The sequence below is a fragment of the Rattus norvegicus genome, chromosome 20, assembly GCF_036323735.1.
Source record: "Rattus norvegicus strain BN/NHsdMcwi chromosome 20, GRCr8, whole genome shotgun sequence".
NCBI classification, from domain to species: Eukaryota; Metazoa; Chordata; class Mammalia; order Rodentia; family Muridae; genus Rattus; species Rattus norvegicus.
In genome coordinates, this window is record NC_086038.1 from 4,330,339 (window position 1) to 4,356,736 (window position 26,398).

Sequence of the window (26,398 nt, forward strand, 5' to 3'; positions counted from 1 at the left end):
TGACCCAAGTGCTGGTCCAAACGGAGACCCGGTGGGGGATACTATCGGTGTTCCCGAGACCCATGCCGATACGTCGTGACCATTAAGCCCACTCCTTTAATTTGTCTAAACAGTTATTAAGTTATCTTTTGGGTAATTGGACTGGAGAATTCGATTTTTTAATGGATCAGCTACGTGTAGCCATCGTGACCGTGAATTCCACACGTGCGGATAATGGACTGGCTACGGGATTGTCATCTTGGATTGCTGCTGCTGTGAATCATCTGAGGGAGTGGGCGGGTATGGGAGCCCTAGCTGGACTCTTGCTGCTGGTCTCCCTAGTGAGCCTGTGGTGTTTGTGCAGGATGAGGTTCGTACAGAGGCGGCATGCGGTCATGGTCGTGGAGGCATTTGTAGTCATTGAGTCAGGACAGTCCCCCCAGGCATGGCTAACAGTCATATAAGATATATACCACCCTTACTCTACTGGGCCCTGTTTCCCCTGGCATATTCCATCGTCCCTGAGTATATCGAGTGACCCTACTCAGTGACGGGCAACTCCCCTTCTCACGTAAGACATGGAGCCTTGAGGACGACAAGGTAATCCTATGATGGGTACACGAAGGGACGAATCTAAGACGGGGGGGAGGGTCGCCACACTCAGTATATGCCAGTGTCGTCTGGGTGCAAACAAAACAAAAAGGGGGAATTGTAGGAAGCCTCGAGGTCCCGCGCCCCTGGGGATGGCGCTGGTTTCCGCCTTCTGCTCCTTGAGAAAAACAAGTCCGGTTTCTCTCTTCCACTCCTTGAGAAAAACAAGTCCTTGAGAAAAACAAGTCCTTATTTGGCTGTTCCTGCTTGGCCTGGTCGCTTCCACATAGTACAACCTATCTGCTGTCCCCACATGGCTTGCTAGGATTGGCTAGTGCTAGCTATTTAAGTGTGGTGGAGGGATTTCCCGGGGTCAGAAGATTGTATCAAGGTTCCTGAGTAAAACTGCTTGAAGAAGATCTTCTCTGATCGTTTCTTCCTTGCCGGTCGAGGTTGCGCATGACACTTGGGTCATAGGATATTGATGTACTGAGATTGGGGTAGCCTGGGCCTTGAGCTCTATAAGGATGACAGGGCCAGCATATGGCCTTCCTGAACCCTGCTGTGTCTGCCCATGTCTGGGGAAAGGTTTTTAGCTTGCAGGTGGGTTGGTCCTTCAAGAGGGGGCCCAAACCATGGTCTTCTAACCTAATCATGAGGACTTTAATGGGCTTGCCAATCAGTCCCTTCAATTGTGGTCCATCTGGGAGGAATTGAATTTGGGCCCCCATCTTTGTGAGGAGGTCTTGCCCAAGTAGTAGGTAGGGTCAATGGGGGATAACCATGAATGAGCGGGATACCTGGCCCACACCTAGATCAGCTGCTCTCAGGTAGTCCATGTATTCTGTTTGATCCCCTTGGCCCCTTGCACCCACAACTTTTTGTTGGAGATAGGTCCGTCCACCTGGAGCAGGACAGAGTGCTGGCCTCCAGTGTTCACCAAGAATTGGGTGGCTTTCCCTTCCACTCTCAAGGTTACCTTGGGCTCGGGGAGGGGATCGGAACTCTGTTCTCCCTAGTTGTTTTCATCACTCAGGGCCAGCACCTTTGGGGTAGGGGAGCGCCTCTCCCAAGTCATGGCCTCCCTCCCTGCCTTCTTTTCATTGGGACATTCCCTAGCCATGAGTGGCCTCGTTCCATTCCTTACAGTATGCACACTGGTCCGTGTCAAGAAGCCTTTCCCCCTTTTTCGGTCAGGACCCAGCTTCTCTACTCTCCCTCACTACTGTTGCCAAAATCCTCTGTAAATTTTTCTCCTGGTCTTTTTCTTTCTTAATCTCTCTCTCATCTTCTTCTTCCTGTCCTCTCCGTTCACTTTCTTCCTCTGTCTCTCAATTGTTAAAACTTTCTCAGCAGCCTGCACCAAACCCCTCAAAGACCCATCCTGCAGCCCCTCCCATCTCTGAAGTTTCTTTTTAATGTCCGTACTGGCCTGACCTATAAAAACCATGGTCATGGAAGTCTGGTGCTCTCACTGCTAGGGTCATAGGCTGTATATTGACAGAACGCTTCCATGAGCTGCTCCAGGAAGTTGGCTGGGGACTCATTAAAACCCTGCCTCAGTTCTCTTACCCTAGTCAAATTGTTTGGTCATTGGGAAGTGCCTTTGATTCCTGACAGGAGAGACCGACTGGAGACATTTATGTGCTTCTTAGCTTCAGCTGAATTATAATCCCAATTATGTCTCCTGCGGGGAAATCCACCGTCAATGTCAGCCTGATTCTGGATGGGGACCCCGCTGGCCCCAGGAACATTTTTCCTGGCTTCTATGAGAAAAAGTTCCTTTTCCTCAGTGGTGAAGAGGACCAGTAGGAGCTGCTGACAATCATCCCAGGTGGACTGAGGGGTAAAGAGAATTGATTCTATCAGGTGAGCGAGTCCCTTGGGGTTGTCTGAGAAGGGCAGGTGTTGTGCTTTCCATATATAAATCTGGAGGACAAAGGCCAGTACTGCATGACCTGGTTCCCATTCGCATCTGTGGGTCCATAGGCTCGAAGAGGGAGACCCACCATGGTATAGGGTGGTGGGTCTCCTATTCCAGGTTCCCATTAATGGCCCCGGGTCCCACCTGGTTGGGGAATGGGAGGGTAGAGTCCTGAAGGTGCTGGGGCTGGCAGCACTTCAGACCCCTCATTTGAGTCCGGTGGGGCCTTGGGTACAGCTGCTGGGGGGTATGTAGTTGGGGGTCCAGAAGGAGGTCTGCTGTGCTGGTGTCGTGCAGAATCATCTTCTGTGGTTCCTTCTGCATAGACTTGATGGGAGAACATGCCTGATCCAGAGAGGTTGGTTAGTTACTAAGATCTCCCAAACAATAATGTAGGAGTCCTGGTCAGGGTGGGCAGTCCAGCCATCTCCAAATACCTTCCTTTTCATTTCATTTATGTCAGAGAAATCAAATGTCCCAGTGGTGGGCCATGCGACCTCAAACGGAGGCCACTCAGATGAGCACAAAGTTGTCCATTTTCCCTTTCAAATGGTCACTGAAAGATTGTTAGTTCATCCCTTAGTCTCATTCCAATGACGTACTGTCAGACTCAAGGGAGTTGATTTCTTCTGCCCCATGTCCAAAAATTTTGTTAGTCCAAGTCAATAAAAAAAATAATCAGAGACAGATTGCTAACAGGAACACACAAAAAGAGAGAGAACAAAATAGCAAACAGGATGCGCACACCAAACCAGAGGCCAGGGAGTCTAAGTGGTGACTCGGCCAGCTCCTGCTGGTACCGAGCCAAAAGGTTCCACAGAGGGGGCCTGAAGCATCCTCCAGACTCCCTGAAGTCACAGCATTAGGTACCTCTGTCTGCTGCAGTCGACCCCACCAGAATAGGCACTCCTTGAACAACACCGAAACTCAGAGAAAGAGGGCACAGGAGAGTTAGATAGTAACAAAGAAAGCGAGACAACCTCGGTACTTGACCTTCAGGCCTGAGTCCTCCATTCACTGCCTCTTGCATCTCTGCAGAGGAGTCTCATTTCCTGGCCGATGCAGCAAATATGAGACCCAACCCAAGAGACTCCCATGAATGAGACGTGAAACCTGAGACGGCTGTAATGGCATGAGGAATTTTTTTTTTTATTTCCAGCAAGCTAGGGTCTGCCTACCTCCAGAGGAGAGGCGGACCTGGAACACTTTGTAAAGTACAGTTTTATAAATTTCATAAATGGCAGGTTACAGAGATAGATATTGGACATACAGGGGCTTTGGTGAGCCTAAGGTCACTAGACACCAGGGCAGGGTCAGGGTCCTTGAAATGCATTCCTTTAGATAATGTTAAGGCAGTCCTGCTGTGAAGACTCTTGTGAAGGGATCCTGGTGACCTTAGGAACTGCCCCAGAGACTTCTTTCTGCTGCACTCCCTCCTGGATGGGAGGGGCTGTCTGTGGCTGGTGGAAAAATCCTAGCTCTCACAGTGGGATAGTCGTCTACTAAGCTCTGCCAAGACAGGTTAAGCTGTTCCTTCATATTTCATCCTTCACGAAAAGTCTGCCAGACGGTTCTGTACCAGAAGGGTGAAGACAGAGCTCAAATATCATGTGAAATTAGGGGCTGTCAAGGTAGTCAGCTGTCTCTACAGTTGTTTAGAATGTTTGGAATCTACATTTGGTGTTTTCTATATACTCAGGTAATGTTTAATTTATACTCTGATTTCTGATAGGGTTGAAGACTAGTTATAGTCTCCTAATCAAACTCAAGTTGTTTAGCCCTCAGAGAGAAGGTATAGAGTGGAAGACATGGTTTCCAGATGATGTTTCAGGCTAAGATCTAAACATATTCAGGGGTAGAATTGTACCTCTTTAAGGTAGGAGTAATTGTAGGGTACTTTATCTAATTGACAAACATGATGGAGTAGATCTTAACTGTAACATGTCATACTTTGCAATTTATATGATTGTTATGGTTTGGTTCAATTTATGTCTCAGAGAAGAGTTTTTTGAATGGGACAGAAATTGTGAGATGTAGGGAGTGGTTCAGATGTTTGGTCAGGAATCCACATGTGAACTTTGAAGGTCCTTTTTCCCAGTCAGCTCTGGAGCTACCAATAAAGATGCTAGCTAGAGGCCAATGGGCTGAATAGGCAGGACTTCGTGTTTTCCTGCACGCAGGCTAGGAGAGTCAGGGGAGGGGAAAAGATTCCTCATTCTTGGGGTTCCAAGGGTGGGGGGGTGAGAAGGAGCAATGAGCCATTTGAGGTCTCAGGAAGATGGCCACTGGCCACTTCCCTGACTGTTGCTGGGGTAGCAGGTGAGACACTAGAAGCAAAAATATGCTGAGGGCAGATTTAGGGGGTTGAACAAGGAGATGGTAATTGAGCAACTGATGTTGAGGGCAGATTTAGGATGCTGACCTGGGAGTGAAAAGAAGTGTGCGAGATAGCCAAGGAAGACTCAGAATTGCCCCGCTATTAAGTCAATAAGGCAGGCTGTAAATAAGCTAGAGAGAGAGAGAGAGAGAGAGAGAGAGAGAGAGAGAGAGGGAGAGAGAGAGAGAGAGAGAGAGAGAGAGAGAGAGAGAGAGAGAGAGAGAGAGAGAGAGAGAGTGTTTTATCCATGCATCTGAGGGAATCTAGGTAGGGCTGGTAGTGTAGTCTATCCAGAGCTTAATGATGGGCAGCAAAAACTACACTCTGCAGATCGTTCTACCTCAAATTAAGCAAAAGTCCTTCAGGGGTGTCCTCCATATTTGTGTGTTACTTAAGTCCATATATCATCAAATTGACTACCAAGAGTCACATCCTAGTGTTCCTGTGTCCCCACCAATACCAGTTTGCCAGAACTCCCCCAGTACTATATTCGTTGTTTTCTCTCTATGGTATAAATGATAGAGATCAAACATCACCAAAAAGAGAGCCCTCGAGAAAAGCCTTTTACTGGTCCCAATGCAAAAATTCTTCCTGGGACTGGAGAGTGGGCTCAGTGAATAAGAGTGCTTGCTGCTCATGCAGAGGACGTGGGTTCAGTTCCCAGCACCCATACAACTGTGCACAAACACCCGTAGCTCCATTTCACCTGCTCTAATGCCCCCTACTGATCCTGAGCCCCAGGCACAATGAGATGCCCATAAGCAAATGCAGGCAAAAACAGCCTCCCACACTGAACAGAAATGAATCTTTGAAGAAGATTCTTCATTTACTCTTGGGTGTATAGTGTGGGCATTTGTGTGAGTACAGTCAAATAGGAACCAGAGTGCCCTGCCTTGACTCACTCACGGAGGTCACAGGATGGCGGTCAGGTCTGTTCTTACCCTCATGTGGATCTACAATCCAACTCAGGATGTCAGGCTCGGTAGCTAATGCTTTCTATCTACTTAACTATGATGGCACTCCTGGTTTTGCTGGTGACGTTTCCCTTCCTTCAGACCTCCCTTCCTCCCTCTCTTCCTCCCTCTATCTCTCATTCCTTCTTTCTTTTTCCTTTTTTTCCTTTTTGAGTAAGGAGTCCACTACAGAGGTGTCCTGGAACTGGATGAGTAGCCCAGGCTGGACTAAAAGAGACAGTGATTCATGCACTCCACCATTGCTGGTGTAAAGACGTGTGCTGTGTCACTCAGACTCCAGGGTTTGAGACAGGGTTCACATAGCTCAGGCTGACTTTGAACTCACTATGTAGCTAAGGATGACATTGAGTTCCTGATGGTCTAGCCTCTACCTTAGAGAAGCTATGGCTATGGATAGAGGTAGCATTGCTAGGGTTAGTGTTAGGGTTAAGAGGAGGGTTATGGTCAGTTTTAGGGTTATGGTGCTGGTTTTAGGGTTGGTAGTGTTTGGGTTAGAACAGGTAGGATTCAGGTCCATGTTATGGTTATGGTTAGGACCCTTAAGATGGGTTATGGTTAGGGTTAGTGTACAGAGGCAGGATCATGTGTCTATAAGAGCAGTCATCTGTGCCTCCTTTATTAGCACTTACTGTCGATACAGCTGCCTGTGACTGTGATGCCCTGAGAGATGACACAATGAGCATCCCGTCCTGGTTTCCTCAGTGTCCACTAAGTCTCTCTGTCAGCTCCTGGTGACTGCCTTAACTGGTCCTCCCCTTTGGGAGACATGGGCTGGGGACTGAGAAGGAGATAAGGTTTGTTTACAGCCAGGCCCCTGGAGTCCAAGGTCCCTCGAAGGTTTCTGCTGAGTCTGTGATGTTAGGAGCTGGGGTTGGGCTGGGCTGCAGATGAGACAGGGATTGTGGTTGGAACTACATGTTTAAGGAAGACAAACCACCTGCCCCTCACCTCAGTAGTTACTGGAGCTAGACCTGGGCTCATGACACCATGTGGGTTTGGAGCTGTGACAGGAGTTGACATAAGTCTGTGGTGTGCAGATGTGAGCCGCTCCTGATGCTGAAAACGGATCCAGTAAAGATCTGTTGTCTCCTTTCTGTCATCTTTTAAAATTTCCGTAAATGGGGGGTCTTAGGATTCTTTCCCTTGGACAGCGTGGGAAGCAGGGTGGGATTGTGGTTGGGGTGGTGAAGTGAACCTTCACCTCTTCCCCTTAGAACACCACGTACAGAAGGAACACACACCCTGTTCACACTGCTGGAACTTTCGCTTTCAGTAGCTGAAACTGTAATCGCTCTGTTGGCTCAAAGGGCGCTGCTTGAATAGGCGTGACACCACAGCATTGGTTGTTTTGTTCAATCTGTCCGCCCGTCTCTCTTTCATTGTTAACATCCTTGTCCTTGTCATTGTTGTCGTCACTGTGCCCTGACCCGTGTGCCAGCCTGTTGTGGTCGTCCTCATTGTCACCTTTGTCATTGTCTCAGGAGTGGTGGTGACAACTTGGGTAATGCTGTACTCTTGTCCTCCGCTCTAGAAACCATGATTCTGGAGCTGTGCAAACCCACCGCTGACTTTGGGAAGAGCCTCTTGGAGCAGGGCTGAGGTGTGAGAGGAAGACTTGGGGTCTGCTGTGTCGCCTTTGCCCTGAGCTGTTCCTGATGAAGTCACGGCCTTTCAAAGCTGGGAGCCAAGAGAAGCAGGTAGGTGGGCATTGAAGACAACTGGTGCCTGCAGAAGAAGCAGAGAGAAGATTAGGTTGAGTGAGTCCCAGCAGGTCACCTTCCTGGTGGGTGAGCATGGAGACAGCTCAGAGAGCCTGTTTCCCTTCTCCCTTAGGCTCCCTCCCCACCCCTTCTCCTTCCAAGCAGCAGGTGGTTTGGGAAGAAGCTGTTCTTTGATGAAGTTCTTGTTCTTTAGAACCCTGTGTACACCCAGCTTGGTCTTTTCCAACAGAGACTATGAGGATAAACCTGTGTTGTGGGACATGTGTGTATGGCACCTGTCATGCAAAGTCATTTCAGAAACCATGGCTCAGTCTGGGCTGGAACAGAAGTGTAGACAAACTCCACAACCAAGATCCAGAACAAGGCTTTTGTGATGGCCATGTCAGTGTTCTCAGAGATCTGTGTGTCTCTGACGCTGCCCGTAAGGGGCTGGTCACAGTTGTGGAGCCAAAGAATACAGGGTCCAAGGTATTCCTGAGGATGGGGCCGGGCCCAGGCTCCATGTGTTGGGGTCACAGGCAGTATGTGGCTAAGGGGGAGTTGGAGTCATGGTGTTTATACTGGGCTCTCCTCAAGGGTGTGGGACAGGAAGAGCCTATATTTCTGTGTAGAGCTTGGTTGCCCTAGAGCTGGGACTGGGGTGGGAATTAAAGTAATAGCTTCCTCTCAGATGACTTGACGTCCCCAGCCGCCCAGTCTTCTGCAGGGCTGAGAGCAGCTCAGGTCGGGCCATTTCTCAGTGTTGGCTTGTGGGGAGCCTTCTCCCTGTGTGCAGAGATAAATCTTGGTCCTGTGGGCAGATTTCCTCCCTCAGCCATGCAATCTCTGATGAGGGGTCCAACATCTGGGAGAATCTTGCCTTCTGCTGCCTGCTCCAGGGTGTTTACCTGCCTCTCCTCTTTCTCTCCTCAGCTCTGCAGACATGGGAATTTACTGCAAGCCCTCCGTGCTCTTCCAGGACTCCTACCTCCTGGTCCTTACACAGCTGCTTTGCTGGGTGACCACAAGTGAGTCTGTCCTGCTCTCCCTTCCCGTGGCTCCCCTACAGTGGCTAGGCTGTGTCAGGAGCTCTGCAGCTCAGATGTGCAGGAGACTCACAAACCTGGCACTAAGCATTTTGCTGTCTTTCCGTTTATAGTGAGTTAGGAATGAAAATCTAGGCGAGCATGCGTGCATCAGCCTTCGAGAGGCTGACACTGGAATACGGTGAGCCCTTGGCCAGCCTGAACTACATAGCCAGATCCTCCCTGGGGAGTATAGGTGGGACAGCCTTGGTGCTGGCATTGTGCCTGTGGTGTGAGAGGCCAGTGTGGCTCCAGCAGAACAACCCAACAAGAGAGAAAGAGGGGCTGCGTGGAGGAGGACTGAGTTGGGAGAGCCCTTTGGCCTGGTGGCCCTTGGTGGGAGTCAGGGTCAGCAGTGATCCTTGAGCACAGCAGGCAGAGGCTTTGCATTCATGTAAAGGTCAGAGGTTGGGGTTGGGAGACAGCTCTCAGGTGTCCTGGACTCTCTAGTGGCAGCAGTGTGCTAGACACAAATGGAGCAGTGCATAGTCACAAAGAGCTCTTGGAGCCACCTTGCCTGTGACAAAGTCCTCGAGGTTTACAGGGCCAAGGCCCCAGGGAGAGGCACTCAATCTTTCTTCTGTACCAGGAAGTCACTGGGGCACCTGGAGTGTAGGTGGTTCGTTCAGAGAAATAACCCCAGAATGTGTGTCCATGTAACACACGTATGCCTGATGACCCCAGGATCCAAGAGTGACACTGATCGCCATGAACCACCCAGTGGGGGCTGGGAATTGGACCTGTGTCCTCTGCAGGAATCTCTGGGATCTTTTTGTTCAGTCCTCTCTTCAGCTTCATTTCTATGTTTTAATATTCTCCTTATTCAGAGGATGAAGAAAATGACTGATATCGGAATTTAGCATTGGGCGTCAGAACTTTCCTGGGTCTTGTGTTAGACCAGCCAGTTAAACCTGTGCCTCTCATGGTGTGGCCAAATAACCAACCATGTGAGCATCGGTAGAGATCTTTATAGGTTTATGATTTTGAACCTACCCCAACACACTGACATTAGAATTCTCAGTGAAGATTCAGCTGCCTGGTGAGGAAGTACATGCAAACTGGAGAAAGAATCCAGAAGGGATTCCTTCATGGAAGGGTCTGGGGCCAGCGACATAGGTAGAAGAGTTTTTTTTGCATCATTTATGGAGGGCACTGCTGTGTCCAAAGGTAACTTGTCCATTCCTACATTGGTTAAGTTACTCATGGATGCCTGATGCACAGTGTCCAGAGCAACCCCATCTACTCCTTGCTTTCTCCTGGCATGATATTCTCCTTCAGAGTGTGTTCTGTGCACTGCCCTGTGTCCCTCCAGCCTCTCACTGCTACATCTGTGTCCACAGAGGGTTTCCGGGTCTTTGGTCCCTCAGACCCCGTTGTGGCCACACCAGGTAGGGAAGCCATACTTCCCTGCTCCGTGTCTCCAGCCATGAGTGTGGAGAACATGGAAGAGCTGAGGTGGTTCCGCACCAGATTCTCACAAGCAGTATTTGTCTATCGGGACCAAGAGGAGCAGAAGGAAGAGCAGATGATTGAGTATTCTTGGCGGACCTCGCTGGTGAAGGATCAATTCCATGAAGGCAAGGCTGCCGTGACGATCCAAAATGTCCAGGAGTCAGATAGTGGGATATACGTCTGCCACTTCAAACAGGGACACTTCCATGAGGAGGCCATCTTGGAACTGAAGGTGGCAGGTGGGTTAACTGATCCCTGTTCTAAAAATCTTGGGTGACCTGTGTGTGGGAGGAAACTGACAGAGGACATCACCCAGCCCTTCCTTTCTTTTAACCTTTAGAGAAGTTTTCATGTCTGCCAGATTGTCCTTGGGCTTGCTGTGTTGTGCTGGGCTCACATGCATGCTCAGGTCTCTCATTTTAACCTCTTCAATTTTAATTTCCTATTTTGAAGTGAGAAACAGGTAGTAAACTCCTCCATAGATAAATTCCACCCATATTGTATATGTGGCCTTTCCTAAAATGTGGTGTGTCTAGTTCTGTGAATTGGGGATTATGTCAGTGTTATGAAAATACCAGCGGTTGAAATGCATATTTTCGAGGTGTTGGCAGGAAAATCAGAGTGGATTAGGGAGTTGTCAGTGACAAGTGATGGTCAATGCTAAAGGCAAGTGGTTGAGGAGAGGAAGGAAGGAAGCTTGGGTTTCAGTAGCTCTAGACCTCTGTCTGCACCTGACACAGCTTCTGTCTGAGCAAACGGCAGCAGTGAGATGTCTTTAAAGGATGTATCTTAGTTAGGTTTCTATTGCTGTAATACACTAAGGTAATTAGGAGAGGGGATGTTATATTTGTCATACACGTTTTCGAATCATAGTTTGCTATTGGGGAAAACCTTGTCTCGGACTCAACTCAGGACCTAGCACAGGGACCTGGATCAGGAACTGAAGCAGAGACCACAGGGCAAGGCTGCTTCCTTGCTTGTTCCCAATGACTTCTTCAAGTTTCTTGCTGGCCCAGTACAGGATCACCTGTATAGATGTGGCACTGCTCCCAATGGCAGGCTCCTTGTATGTAAATCAATCAATCAATCAATCAATCAAGAAAACACCTCACTGCTTTCCCACAGCCAGTCTATTGGAACCATCTTCTCAGTTGAGGCTCCCTGCTCTCACATGACTCTAGCTTTGAACACTGACAAACGCTCCTGAAGGTGTTGATGAAGGTGATGGGCTGAGACTTGGGTGTCTGTCCTCAACAGGAAGGAGATTGGAATGTTGGTGCTCTGGTATAGCTGTACCTGGCTTTAAAGATGTTTTACCCAAGGAACACTGGGAAGTTCTCCAAAAATTCATTTCATATCCACACTAGTACACATTCTATTCTTCAACACACTTCCAAATAGCTCTTTTAAAAAAGAGCTGATGTAGTAATGTATTCTGATAATTATGGAATAACTTTACTTTCCTCTCTAACATATTTACTTGTATTGCAATATTTTGCTTAACAGTAACACTGAATAAGTTTAGAATAGTAATGTGACAACTACGCCTATCATTGTTTTTCTTTTTGAATTAGATGTAGCTATTTTACAGCTAAAAGCCACACAGAAGGGCTGCAGAGATAGCTCAAAGGTTAAGAGCACTGTGTGTACATCCTGAGGTCCTGAGTTCAATTCCCAGCAAGCACATGGTGGCTCACAACCATCTGTAATATGATTGGATGTCCTCTTCTGGTGTGCAGGTGTACATGCACATAGAGCAATCATATATGTAAGATAAACACATTTCAAAAAAACAATTTTTAAAAAGCCATACAGAACAGGGTTCAGTGGGAGATCTTAGCCCACAATGACATCTTTCTGATCTGTGTTTCTGGGAATTTTCCATAACACTCTGTTGCCGTGCATCTCTCAGGAGTCCGGTTCTCAGGGTTCTCTCTGTTCCTAGGCATAGACTCATTTTAGAATGGATGGAGGAAGGTTTCACAGACTCTTTGAGTGGGGCTATTGTGAATGGGTTCTCACCAGAGTGTGTTCATTTACAGCCTGGAGGAAGGCCCAGCTGTATGCAGGTATGTGGCTATTATTGAATGCTCCCTCTGGCCTGAGCTGGGGTCTTAGTTAGGGGTTCTCCTGCTGTAATAAAACAGCAAGATCAGAGCATTTCCTCAAGGAGGAAAGAGTTTACTTGATTCTCACTCCCAGTCTGTCAACACAGCAAGTCAAGGCAGGAACCCAACAGGCAGGAACCTGGAGGCAGGAGCTGAGGCAGAAGCCATGGAGGAGTGCTGCTCAGCGGATTGCTTCCCGAGGCTTGCTCAGTTTCTTTTCTCCCAAATCCTAAAACCATCTGCTAAGTGATGACAGTGCCCCCATGGGTTCTCCCATATCAGTCAGCAGTCAAGACAAGGTCCCACATGCTTGCCTCTAGGTCAGTGCTATGGAAGCACTTTCCCTCTTCAGGTTCCTTGTCCCCAGATCACCCTACCTTGTGTGGGGCTGACATAATAGGAAGTAGTTGTCATCCTCTTGAGCTGTCAGAGGCTGTGACTGCCCCAAGGAGACCTGCACAGGACAGGGTCCATTAGGAGAGAGGAGCAAAACCTCTTCCAAAGATTCCTTTTTTCTTCCATTCTCTCTCTGTCTGTGTGTCTGTCTATCTGGTGTGTGTGTGTGTGTGTGTGTGTGTGTGTGTGTGTGTGTGTGTGTGTGTGTGAATGTGTGTGTGTGTGTCTGTCTCTCTGTCTGTCTCTCCGCTTGTACCTTTGTGTGTATGTTGTCTTGAGTGTAGAGATCACAGCTTATAGAAGTCATGCTTAACCTCGGTACCAGCACAATTAGCTGCCAAGTTCTCAGTCACTCTCTGCATGAGTTATGACTGTTAATGGTGGCCAGGGGAAGGTCTGCTGATCATGTCCTCCCCCAAGTAAGTGTGTAGACATTTAATGGCTATTGGTGGAAGGGTTTGTTCCCCTTAAGGATTGCATTTCCTCCTCCATAGCTGGTGTTTCTATAAGGAACTAATTGAGCTCCTTGATTCTTTGTTCCCACAAGCTGTAGCTGAGTGGAATCTTCCCTTTGGTCTGTCATTGGCACTCTCTCTGTATGTGACAAGACATTTGTTCATCTCCCCAGCAGGAGTGTGCACAGCTCTGACATCTTTCCTCTGACCTCTCTTTCTTCAGCTTCTGTCATCCTCCTCTTCTCTCTCAGTTCCCATCCCTGCTGCCCCAGGATGATCTAAGTGTTCTCCTGTCCCTGTCACTGAAGGAGCCTCCATAGAAGAGTGCAGGAATTCCTTTTTAGAGACACAGGATACATTCTGGGGCACCTGGCAGGGTAAGTCATTGTCAGTGTCAGCATGGCCTAGTCTGTTGCTGTCTGGATAAGTGGACATCTTGTAGGTGCAGGGTTAGTGGGGAGTTCAGCTCCTAGCAGAGACTGTGGAGGAGGCCATGATGTCCTTGTGGATCAGAAGTGCTGCTTCCAGAAGATTCCATGTCAGTCCTGGAGGTTTGGGAACGTGGTCTGTGTAAGATAGTCTAGTTTCTTGTCCTCCTTAATGTTGGGGTTGCTGTGTCTTTGTCTCAGTTATGAGTTCCCTTTCTTTGTTGTCCTCTGATCTATTGGCGTTAACTATATCTCTGCTTCTGTCTCTGCCTCTGTCTGTCTCTGTCTCTGTCTCTCTCTCTCTCTCTCAATCTCTCTCTGTCTCCATCTACCCTTCCCTTTCCTTCTCTCCCCTTACTTCTCAGCCTCTTTCTCATACCCCTTCTCTGTACATCTTTCCCTTCTCTCTCCCTCTCTTACACTTATTTCTCACACCCTCCCCCCTCCTTCCTCTCACCTCCGTCTCGCTATTCTGTCTTTGTCTCTCTGTCTATCTGATGTCTTTCTCTCTCTGTCTCTCTGTCTCTGTCTCTGTCTCTCTCTCTTTTTCCCTCCCTTCCTCTCTCCCTCCCTTTCCCTCTCCCTCGCCCTTGCCCTCTCCCTCTCTCTCTCTCTCTCTGTCACACACACACAAATCACACCTTCCATCCCCGAGTGGTGCTTGGCATTGTGGCCCCTTTTGATTCTTTCTTCAGAGACCCTGGATTCTGACGTCCAGTGGCTCCAGGATGGTTAGGGTCTTGCTGACGCATATGTGATCAGCTTGAAATCCCACTCAATGTCCTTTTATCACTGTATTAGGGGACCCGACATGCAAGTTAGCACTGCTCAGAAGTATCATCTCCCTTCTTTTTAAAAAGGTGATATCTGTCTATCCATCTGTCTGTCTGTGTCTGTCCTTTTATTCTGTGAGTGAGTGTTTTTCTTGAATGTGTGTGTGTCTTTGTGTGCCATGTGTATATGTATGCCTTGGTCTCCCGGCTTGTGTGTCAGCTTCGGGAACTTCAGGAACAGACGGTCATGGGAGTCCATGAGAGTCTGGGAACAGAAGCAATGCCTTCTCAAAGAGCATCAAGTGGCCTTGGACTTTTGTTTGCTTGTTGTTCTGTAAGACCAAACAGTGGACCTTGCAGGCTAATATTGTAGAGCACTATCCATGATGCTGTTTTCTCAGACAGGGTCTTACTGTGTAGCTCAGTCTTATCTCTAAGTCCTCACATAGCATAGCTGCTCTCAAACTCACAGGTCTCCTCCTTCACCATCGTTCCCCCTCCCATTCTTGGAAAGTTCTGATTCAAGGATATGTAGCTTCCAGGATGGTTGTGTCTGGGTCCTGACAAGGCACAAGGCACACTTCTCTGCCTTTATTAGGGATGGAGGTTAAGCCCCCCCCCATTTGAGTCTTTTTGGACAGGCTACAGCAGATGTGTGTGTGTGTGTGTGTGTGTGTGTGTGTGTGTGTATACTCACTCTGTGTGAGTATATATGTGTATTTTATATCTGTCTGTCTCTGTTTTTGTGTGCATTTATGTGTGTATATGTGTGTTTTTGTGTGTCTCTCATCTTTCTTTCTCTCTCTGTTTATGTGTGTATGTATGTGTGTTTTTATGTGTATATCTCTCTCCCTCTGCCTCTCTCTCTCACAGAGAGAGAGAGAGAGCGAGAGAGAGAGAGAGAGAGAGAGAGAGAGAGAGAGAGAGAGAGAGATTGTCCCCACAACCCCTATTTCAGAAGCCCAGAAAGTCTGTGTTTCTGATGACGGTTGCTGTCCAGATAAATGGGTAATCTCTGAACCCCCTCACGTGATCTGTATTTCTCTTGTAGATTGGCGCAAAGAACACTTCCAGACCTGTGAGTGACTCTGTGTCCCTTAGGGACACTTCTCCTGTGCTTCCCATGGCTCTGGTCTCTCCCTCTTCTCTGTGGTCTCCCAGGTGTCGATGGCTGCAGTGGTGTGGATGGCAGAGGTGGCAGTTACTAAGCTGGACTCCTTCTTAAGTGCCTATTTATCTTGTCACCCTAATTGAAATTTTCTTCCCTCCCTCTGCTTGCAAGACCTGGGTTTGAGTCACAAGGCTCTCATGTGAGGGACTTAATACCCTAGAAGATGCTAAGATGTTTTGAGATGGGAGAGGGGTAGCCGTAGCTTTTTCAGCATACTGGACAGGACCTCCCATGATTGGTAACTCTCTCTCCAGGGACTTTCACTCTGGATCCAGCCTCTGCCCACCCCACCCTTGTCATCTCCCAGGATAGGATGAGAGTGACCCGGAAGGACACCACTGTGTGCTTGGATGACCTCTTCAGTGTGCTAGGCACCAAAGGCATCTCGTCTGGAAGATATTACTGGGAGGTCAAGCTGGCAAACAGAGAAGGCAGCAAATGGATTCTGGGGGTCTGTAGGGAAGGTGTGGAGAGGAAAGGCTTTTATTTTGAGAGCCCAGAGAAGGGGTTTTGGACAGTGGGGCAGTCTAGTAGTGGGTATTGGGCCTATGTTGACTCTGGGAGGGATTCCTTATCCATCAGGCAAGCTCCGCAGAGTGTGGGGGTGTTTGTGGACTATGACGAAAGGAACATCTCCTTCTATAACATGAGTGACAAGTCCCACATTTTCTCCTTCCACGAGGCTTCCTTCTCTGGGACTCTCCTTCCATACTTTCAGCTTAAGTCTGGAAATGTCTCGATGACTGTCAGCTCCATGGCCTTTGTGTCTGAGGGGCATGAGGGAGAAGAGGGAGAGAAAGGGGAGGAACAAGAGGAGGGCAAAGAGGAGGAAGAAACTCCATTTCTCCAGCGTGTCAGGGACACTTTGTTCCCATAGTGTGGATCACTGCCTAAGTCGTCAATGTGAGTCCATGTGGGAGTGTAAAGTATTTTCACATTTAATGTGATTTTAGATTAAATGTTTACATTTCATGTAAAATAGCAAATTGTACATTCTGGTGTGTAAAAATTTTATCAATTTTCAGTATCTATTAATAAAGTTTTATAGGAACATAGTGGTTGTCTCTCATTTGTATAGTCTGTATGGATGCCTTGGGTCCAACAGGATAGACGTGAGCTGTTGTGATAAAATATAAGCAGACACTAAAGTGTATTTCTAGTGGTATAGAGACTTTCAGCTGACTGTTACAAAAGAGTTATTTTATCATTCTATGACCATTTTTAAAAGTAAAAATGGCGTCATGGGAAAGTTGGTCTCATGGTCGTATAACATCTGGACCACAACATTATTTCATGTGGACCCCATTGTCTCCTAATTGAGTTCTCAGGCTGACCAAGGTCTACCTGCCTCCCTGCTGCATTGCGGGTAGCTGTGGGGGTGCCACTGTGGATTTAGGAACAATGGAGGTTGAGGTGAGTGTGGTGGAAATGTGTGGGGGTATGAAGTCCAGAGAGAAGGAAGAGCTCTGGGGTCTTTGCAGGGGAAGAGGAGGAGGAGTGTGCAGGGGAATTGGAGAGCTGGAATGGGGTCGGGGAACAAGGAAATTTCTGGGATGAGCTAGAAATTAAGGGCATTAGAACAACTCAGGATTTTTTCACACTGACCTTAGCTAAGATTCCTAGCAGTAGGGGTTATCAAACCTGAAACAGCCTCTTACTATAACAAGGTAAGACTTCCAGTGAAGGGATTAGAACACAAACCCAGCCACAAAACCTTAGACCTGGAGTAAGGAAGCTTAGACAATGTGTCCTGCCTACACGATGTAAAGATGGAATGGCATTAGAGGGACTAGCCAACCAGTGACTGGCCCAGCTTGAGACCCATGTCTTTAGAGGAGCCCACCCTTCTATTATTGATGGCCTGTGAATGATATTCTCCTGTACTCCAGAAGGAGCCCAGCACAGCTATCATCAGTGAGGTCTCACCCAGCAAAGGACAGAAGCAGATGTAGAGATCACAGCTCAGTGTTAGGCTGAGCTTGGGAGAATCACGTAGATGATGGACAGGAAGGATGGGAGGAGCCACAAGGGTTAAGGAGACCATAAGAAGACCCACAAAATCAATTAACAGGAACCTACAGGTGTAGGGAGCGGCAGGGCAAAACAAAGATGGCGCCGACAGCCAGCCCTGTCTGAATGTAAACAACTTACCGCGCATGCGCAGGCTTGTGCCCTCGTCAGGGCAGCTGTATGATCCGGCGCCCTCCTGTGGTGAACAATAGTACTGCGCATTCGCGTGTTTTGCACCTGGTGTCAGTTGGCCGGTAATATGCTAATGAGGGGGCGGTACCATGCTGGTGAGGTGATTCGTTCTCCGCCAATCCCTGGAGGACAAGTAGTGGGGTGATAGTGGGGTGACCCGTGCCCCACCAATCCCTGATAGATTATTAGCATACTGTTGTGTATATGAGGCGAGCGACTTTGCTGTTCGTGGTCCCCTGTCCCTGTTCAAAAGAGCTGTTCAGTAAAGGCTTGTTCGCAGACGAATCCTGTTGCCTCGCATAGTTCTTACTGATGAGACGTTGGGTGCGTGACAAGTGGTGGCGAAACCCGGAAACCAACATCGCCGGTGCCGAGGGGAACCTTCAGTGTGCTGAAGCGGATTCAGAACTGCGAGAAGGTAAATTAAAAGGTAAGCTTCAAGAGGCATGCCCCTTTTTGGAAGAGAGCATGTCAGAAATGGAGCAGAGTGAGAAATTAGGAGCGGGCAAAAAGGAAAAGCACCAAGCTGTCCATGTATGTCAATTTATGTCTGGGTTTTGCTTCTCGTTGCTTGAATGTTTTGTGTTTCATGTTTAAAAGAAAAGGTTAGGGGCTGGGGATTTAGCTCAGTGGTAGAGCGCTTACCTAGGAAGCGCAAGGCCCTGGGTTCGGTCCCCAGCTCCAAAAAAAAAAAAAAAAAAAAAAAAAAGAAAAGGTTAAAATTTTAAATGCTGGTTGATTCACCCATTGATGTAGCTTTAACTCCTTTCAAGAAAGGAACAAATAAATAAAATTTTCAATTGGCTTTTGGAGCCTGGATCTGTAGCTAGAAGCCTAAGTCGGCTGGGCAAGCTCCCCAGGGGGCTGGCTAAATGTTTATACTAGCTGATCCTAAAGACACCAGGAGCTTCACAGTTTCTAAGGAAATGGAACTGATGGTTGTCTCTCTTAGAAAAATCTTTGACTGTGATTATTGGACTCAACAGGTGACAAGGTGTTTAGTTTGACAATCATTATCCTAAGGATCCTTTGCTACAATTTTTTACTGAACACCAGTGATCTTTCCTAAGGTCACTGCCTCAGAGCCTTTGCCAGGAGCGTTAGATATTTATACAGATGGCTCCAAAACAGGTGTAGGTGCCTATATGGTTGATTCTAAAGAACCAGTATTAATTCAATATAGTCCAGGCACCCCCCAAATTACAGAATTTAAAATTGTATTGGAAGTTTTCAAAAGATTTCATGATTTTTTTAATTTAATTTCTGACTCTGCTTATGTAGTTAATGCGGTGCGCTCACTTGAAATTGCAGGGCCAATTTGGTCGACTAGTACTGTATGTCAAATTCTTTTAGAATTACAAAATTTGATTTGGGCCAGAAAAAATAAAATTTTCATACAACATATTCGAGCCTATACAAATTTGCCTGGTCCCATGACCAGTAATAACGCCCTGGTGGCTGCTAGTACTCGTAGAGAGTTTATTTTTCATACTGGTCCGGTTGATCTCACTAGAGAATTTCATCAAAAGTTTCATGTTCCTGCCTTTACTCTTCAACAAAAATTTAACATCTCTAGGGCTACAGCTCGTGATGTGGTGTTACGTTGCCAGAATTGTGTTCAATTTCACCACCCTCCTCATGTGAGGATTAAACTTCGTGGTCTGATCCCGCTAAAACTTTGGCAGATGGATGTCACACACATATCTCAGTTTGGAAATTTAAAATATGCTCATGTTTCTGTTGATACCTGTTCCGGTATTGTACACGCTACTCTGATGACTGGTGAAAAGGCTTGTAATGCCATTAGTCATTGCTTTGAGGCATGGGCGGCCTGGGGAAAGCCTGATAGTCTCAAGACAGACAACGGGCCTGCCTACACTGCAAAGTCCTTTCAGGCATTTTGCCAGACAATGCAGGTCGGTCATACTACAGGATTACCATACAATCCTCAGGGTCAAGGAATTGTGGAAAGAGTACATCGTACCTTAAAAGAGCTTATACAAAAACAAAAAGAGGGATTTGCCAGCAGCCAAACACCAAAAGAACAACTTTCTTTAGCTCTTTTTACTCTAAATTTCTTAATTCTGGATGCGCATGGCCGCTCTGCTGCGGATCGCCATGCTACTACTACACCTATAACTAATGCAGAAGTAAAGTGAAAGGATGTCTTAACTGATGAATGGCGTGGCCCAGATCCCGTGATTTCAAGATCTAGGGGAGCTGTGTGTGTTTTTCCGCAGAATCAAGAAAATCCAATTTGGGTACCTGAGCGCTTGACTCGAAGATTGCCTTCTGCTCTTCCTGAAGATGAGACTACGAACCCTACTATTACTGAGAATGGTAATCCAGGTTGATTCACTCATCTTGTGGGCTATTGCCAGATCCTGGCCAGTACCCAGGCCAGTTATAAGCTCTAATGTGAGCAATGTACCCATTTGCCATCTGGCTTTTTATTAGCTAATCAAAGGATAGATTTAGTTCAAAAACAAATTGAAGCACTATGTCATATGACGCAGCTGTCTTGCGTTTCCACCCTTAGAGGTTTATGCATTATTCCTTTGCGAGCTAACTTTTCTCAGCATTCTCAACAGAGCAAAGAAATCTCAAATTACCTGAAAGGATACTGGTCCATGAAAGCAGAGCAACTATCAAGACAATTGGTGATGCAGATTGCTGTCCTCAATAGCACGAGGTTGGACTCCATCATAGTTGAAGATTTTACCTCATGGATTACCAATGCTTTCTCCCTTTTTAAGGAGTGGGCGGGCATGTTTGCCTGGGAAGCTATTGTCCTCCTGGGATGCGGAATAGATCTCTGGCTTATTGGCCGTTTAAAAGAGAACATGCCAGACACAAAGAGGTTGTTTACCAGGCTATGACCGCTATAGAACATGGTGCTTCTCCCAATATATGGCTGGCCTCTTTGAAAGATCAAGAGTTCGCCCTAGATCATTTTTGTCACAGTCATGTGGAGTCATTGTATCCAGGGACGGGCAACTTTCCTCAAGCTCGGACCAACCCAAGACACGGGGCCCAGTGGCGATAGGGTAACCCAGCGACGGGTAAGGCCGAGTCATCGTCAGGAACGACCTAAGTCAGGGGCAATGACAAGATTGACATGACACCCAGATCTAGACCAGTCATTTTATTAAACAAACAAGGGGGAGATGTAGGGAGTGGCACGGCTAAACAAAGATGACGCCGACAGCCAGCCCCGTCTGAATGTAAACAACTTACTGCGCATGCGCAGGCTTGTCCCCTTGTCAGGGCAGCTGTATGATCCAGCACCCTCCTGTGTGAACAATAGTACTGTGCATGCACGGGTTTTGCACCTGGTGTCAGTTGGCCTTTAATATGCTAATGAGGGGGCGGTACCTTGCCAGTGAGGTGATTCGTTCTCTGCCAATACCTGGAGGAGAAGTAGTGGGGTGATAGTAGAATGACAGTGGGGTGAAAGTGGGGTGACCCGTGCCCCACCAATCCCTGAGAGATTATTAGCATACTGTTGTGTATATAAGGTGAGCGACTTTGCCAATCGTGGTCCCCCGTGTCAACAATGAAGGTGTCCTGCAGTAAAGGCTGTTAAGAAGAATCCAACCGTGTTGCATCTTCCTTGCCGGCCGAGGTGGGCGTGTCATACAGGGGCTCACACAGACTGATCAGCCAACCACGGATCATGTGCAGGATTGACCCTAGGCAAACATGTGACAGTTATGTAGCTTGGTCTGTATGTGGGACTTCTGCAGCAGGAGCATGGGCCGTCTCTGCTGCCTGCTTTTGGGACACTACCTCCTACTGCTCTGCCTGTTGTACCCTCAATAGGAAAAGGAGACTTACTGCAACTTGCTACCAAGGCCTGTTGATACCCATGGGAGGCCTCCACACTTCTGAAGAGAAAGGTAGGAGGAGAAAGTGTGTGGAGGGGGGATGGTAGGTGGGGTGTGAAGGACTTGGGGTATAGCTAGGAGTATAAACTGTGGTGAGGGTGTAAAGTAAATAGATAAATACAGGAATCCAAATTCAAAAACCAGATGTGGCTTTGACTGGGCAGTGGTGGCTTCTGCCTCAAATCCCTAGAGAGAGTTTGATCTTTAAGTTTGGCCATCATAGTCTGCACAGAGAGAGTTCCAGTACAACCAGGACTCCCCAGAAAAAACCCTGTCTTTAAAGAAATTGTTTCATTCATCAAAATGAGCATGGTTATGCGTTTGGTGGTTATATTATACTCTTCTGGGAGAGAGATCAAGCTAACTGTTCAATGTGTTCCTGTTACTGAACCAGGGACAGGTTATTTTAGAAGAAAGGTTTCCATCTGCGTGACAGGAAGGGAGGACAGACTCTGGACCCCTACCAGAGTGATATGGATCTGATATGACAGGTGTGACTCCCTGAAACCCATGAAAGATCAAGAAAACCCAACAGGACAGGCAAGGGTTCATCATGCCATCCGTCACAGGCCATGAGTGAAGACTTATTGCAATTGGTTACTGGGAAAATTAACTCTTGAAAAAGACATCTGTCTTTCACCTGCTCAAACAAAGAACAAAATGTCTTCCTTAAGTGACCTGTGAACCCTATCCATATGAATATCTTAATGGGTCTAAAACTTTAGCTGTGGGGTTCATAGATTGTAGAATGACAGCTCTGACAAGATTCATGTGCTCAGATGGTGAACTGACCCGCTGCTTCAGCCCCCTGCTTCCTGTGCTGTCCAGAGACTTCCTTCCAGAGCAGTTTTAGGATTATTGCTATTCCAGGTCATCTCCCTCATCCAACCTTTCCCACAGATCCGGTGGGTACTTCAGTCAAGCTCTGGACCTTTAAAATATGCAGAGTCTGGATAACAGGTGCTAAAGCTAGCCTTCTTGCGTCTAACAAGTTTTTCTAATTTTCCTCCCCTCTCCCCTCCTTTAGAGAATTTCTTGTCACCCTTTTCAGCAGGAGGAAGTTGTGGAGAGTCCTCATCCTGATCCCGTGGGTTTGAATGTCTGGTTATGATTATTTTATAAATTATAAATAGGTTATCATTTCAAGGCATAACTGGACAATTGTCATAATTTTGAACAGGAAGGATTGCTAATTTTATTCTTAAACAAAATTGTGTAGCCATAATCTTCACTGATAGAAATCTTTATAATTGATACAAATTGATGTTATAATTTTTACATTCGTGCAGAATTCATATATCTATAGACATTAAATTTTTCATTGATATAAACTTTGTATATTGAGAAAAATTGAAATTAATATTGCTCCTCTTAGATAGGCAGTGAGCCCATACAACTCATTTAAGGATATGAGGCTTAGTCTCAGTCCTACTAGCTGCTTTAAACTGTTTAAGATGACTGATTAGCACAGGCTAAGGGCCAGATAGTAAACTCAGGGTTATGTTATTCTGATGTAATTGTAACAATGTGTTTTTTATTTATTTTAATAGAAATGGCTGAGTTGCTAAGATTTAACAGTTCAGAGATACTTCAGTAGATAGTCTTCAAAAACTTCAAAAACCCACAGAATATGACATTGAATGTTATTTCCTTATTAAGGACCTTGTGACCATGAGACGAGTCTGTCCCGACAGATTCCCCCATTCCCCTTCAAAGGGGAATCAGGCATCTTTACCTGAAGGCGAGGTTGTTTATTGTGGCAAGGTAGCCACTAGACAGAAATTGTTTGTGTCATCAGCAGACAAGATCCTGTCCAAAGGACAAATAGAGGTGGTGTAGGACTCAACCCAAGAGGCTCCCGTGAACGAGACATGAGACTGGAGACAGCTGTAAAGGCATGAGGAATATTTTTTATTTCCAGCTAGCTGGGGCCCGCCTATCTCGAGAGGAGAGGCAACCCTGAGAAATCCGTAAAGGACAGATTGATACATTTCATAAAGTTTGGGTTACAGAGATAGAGACTGGGCATATAGGAGCATTGGTGAGCCTTAGGTGGCTACAAACCAGGGCAGTGCCAGGGTCCTTGAAATGCATTCCTTTAGACAATGTTAAGATAGTCCTGTGAAGGGCTCCTGGTGACCTCTGGAACTGCCCTAGACACTCCCTCCTGCTGCACTCCCTCCTGGGTGGCAGGGCCTATCTGAGGCTGGGGCACTCCCTCCTGGCCTCAGGGGCTGTCTGAGGCTGGTAGAAAAATAGTAGCTCTCACATTTCTCCCTTTTCCTTGTGGGAGTTTCCATCATAAAATCACCCAGATTCTTCGGCCACGACAGCCTGGTGTTGCTGTCTAAGCACCATTCCTTGCACTGTACTTATGCTGTCTTTAGCGAAAGATATCAGGTGATTTAGAAGGCAGGGTCCAAAGGTGAAAAGCAAGAGCAACACAATGAAAGGTCCCATCAGGGTAGAAATCAGGGTGGTTAACCACAGGGCAGAACTAAACCAGGATAGGAACCAGCTCTGGGTCGCCTCTCTTTCTCGGTTTCTCTTGGCTCGCCCTTCTTGGATTTTGGCTGTAGTGTCCCTTACTATTCCTGAAGGATTCATGTACAAGCAACATTCTTCTTCTCCTAGTGCTCTTATAACCCTCCTTGTTATAAAAACAGTAAATCTAGGCCTCTTCTTTTGGAGAACCACCTTTGCTAAGGAAGTTAGTGATTCTGTAGGTGGGAGATGGAGTCCTCAATTCTCTGCATGTCCATATCGATGGCCGTGTGCAGATAAGAGTAATAATGAGACTGGGTGGTTAGGGGGGCAATTCCAGTCCCCAATCCTCCCAGGCTGGCCCCTATGAGGACACTCAGGGTTAGGGCAGTCATAGGTTCTCTTTTCCCAATAGCAATTCTGTAGTGTTTTCTATTTCTTGAAGGAATTCAGAGTTCTCATAATACAAAAGCCGGGGCTCTACCCTGACCAAGACGCAGAATCCCTGGATCCTGCTTAGAACCTCCAGGCGCACACGGGGTCAGTCTAGTGGAACATGCCCACCGGGCGTCCTCGGGACCCATTAGGTATCCATCTGTATTGGTTTGGATGCTATCGGTGTGATTGCACAGGAACTGTTTTTCTGGGGCACTGAGCCCACACATAATCCTTGACCTGACACCTGCTGTAAGGTGAGAGAAGCCAGACCGGGACCTCCCTCCGCAGGCATCATCTTTGACAGTCTGACTCACAGAGGTGGTGACAGCCATTCCTTCGTAGTAGGGTGGACCAGTATCATAACAGAGCCAGCAATAGCTGCTGGGGGTGGGTCTAATAAAGTTTAGGATCAAGAAAGACTTTTTTATTAGGTTCAAAAGTGGGTGCCCATCGCTCTGGAGAACCCAATTGATGAGCAGACTCTGTCACCTCTGTGAGTGGAACCCTGGGAGCGGGCACTGTGTGTCGGGGCCCTTGTTGTTCTGGGGGCTGGAGATGGAGGGGCCAGTACATAGTTGGGCCCAATTGAGGCAGTGGGGCCTCAATCCGCAGGAGGATGTTGAGGAGAAGCCCACAGCATAACCAGACTGGTACAACCGCGCTCCCCAAGTATTTCCCTTTTCTCAACTAGGCTCCTTTTCCTGCCTCAGTAAACTGGATAGAAAGGGGTTTGCAAGACAAGTTAAGGCAGGGTCCCTTCCCCTCCCAGGTCCTTGAGGGTTGTTGACTTCCCCAAGTGTCTTAGGTGGGAGCTCCAAAGGGGAAGGTGCCTGTAGGATTATTCCATTCCCACAGCGGCTGTGTATTAGTCCTTTGTCTGTGGACCCCCTTTTCACAGTTATCAAGTCCCATGAGGAGTGCGGTTTCCAATAGGTGATTCCCATGGTTTCACAACACCATGTACCACAAAAGTAGCCTTCAGCCTCTCCGCACCTGTGAGCCTAGGCCCCGTTTCGTCCATTTCGTGGGACAGGGGCATAAATTGGTGAGAGTTGAAGCTCACTCCTTAGATGGGGGCCCCCGCATCCTAACCCTTGTCCCATCCAGGCCACTCCCACCCAGGGCTTTGGAGAGGTTGTGTCTTTTCCTTTGTATTCAGGTAGTCCCTCCCCTGGTTCCTGGGTCGGGATATCCCTCGTGTCTAGTCCAGCCGCCAATTTACAAAGTCAGGAGTCAGTTGGGCCACCAGGTGTAAGGGGCAGCTACCATTGAGATAGACCGTATGACACAGCCAGAGGTTGATGAAATCACCCAGGTGAGTCTAGTGGGGGTGTGGGGGTCAGGTTTTTCTGTAGTAGAACTAAGCAGAGAACAGAGGGCTACAGTCAGGAGCCAAGATAGTCTAGGCAGGTTCATGACTCTTTGACAATCTTGACGTTCAAGTGTTTTCAGTTTTCCGGAAACTCCAGGAAGGATCATTGGTGGGAGGGGACGATTTAGATGTTAGCTTCACATGGGATGCGTGGATCCAGGCTACAATTCCGTCAACTTTGACTGCTCTGGGAGTAGTGAGCAGCACTACCTATGGTCCCAAATAGGCTTTGGGTCTTTTCTAGGGGCCCAATTTTTGGGTGAGTACCACTTTTGGTGTCCCCTTGTTCTTGGCCACAAACAGATGGAAAGGCTTCAAGGTGTCTGGAGGCCCCAGCGCAGGCACTGTTATCAGGGCCAGTTTGATGGCAGCAAAGGCTTCTTGCTCCCTCTCCCCCCATGTGAATGGTTGCCCATTTGTTGTGAGGGGGTAGAGCAGGGCTGCCATCTCTGCAAAGCCAGGAACCCATAGCAGGCAGAACCCAGCAATGCCTAGGAATTCTCTTACCTGCTTAGACTTGTCAGTGGGGGAATATGGAGGATGGTTTCCTTCAGGCCTCCGACGGCCACCGTTGGCCATCTTTCAGTAGGTGGCCTAGGTAG

The 26,398-nt window shown here is 47.6% G+C and overlaps 1 protein-coding gene and 1 pseudogene across 6 annotated transcripts in view; both read left to right on the forward strand.

Moving 5' to 3' along the window:
* On the forward strand, positions 8,489–16,464 carry Btnl6-ps1 (butyrophilin-like 6, pseudogene 1; annotated as a pseudogene).
* The window catches only part of Btnl5 (butyrophilin-like 5), a 30,148-nt gene continuing 21,573 nt past the window's right edge, over positions 17,824–26,398 (forward strand). For 3 of the 6 annotated variants that reach the window (XM_063279509.1, XM_063279514.1, XM_063279516.1), the window contains exons 1-2: positions 17,824–18,045; positions 19,856–19,955. The gene's annotated coding sequence lies outside the window, so the exon portion shown is untranslated. Of the gene's footprint in view, positions 18,046–19,453; positions 19,956–26,398 lie in introns of those variants that run through there. The other 3 variants (XM_063279510.1, XM_063279515.1, XM_063279511.1) reach the window with 2 other exon arrangements.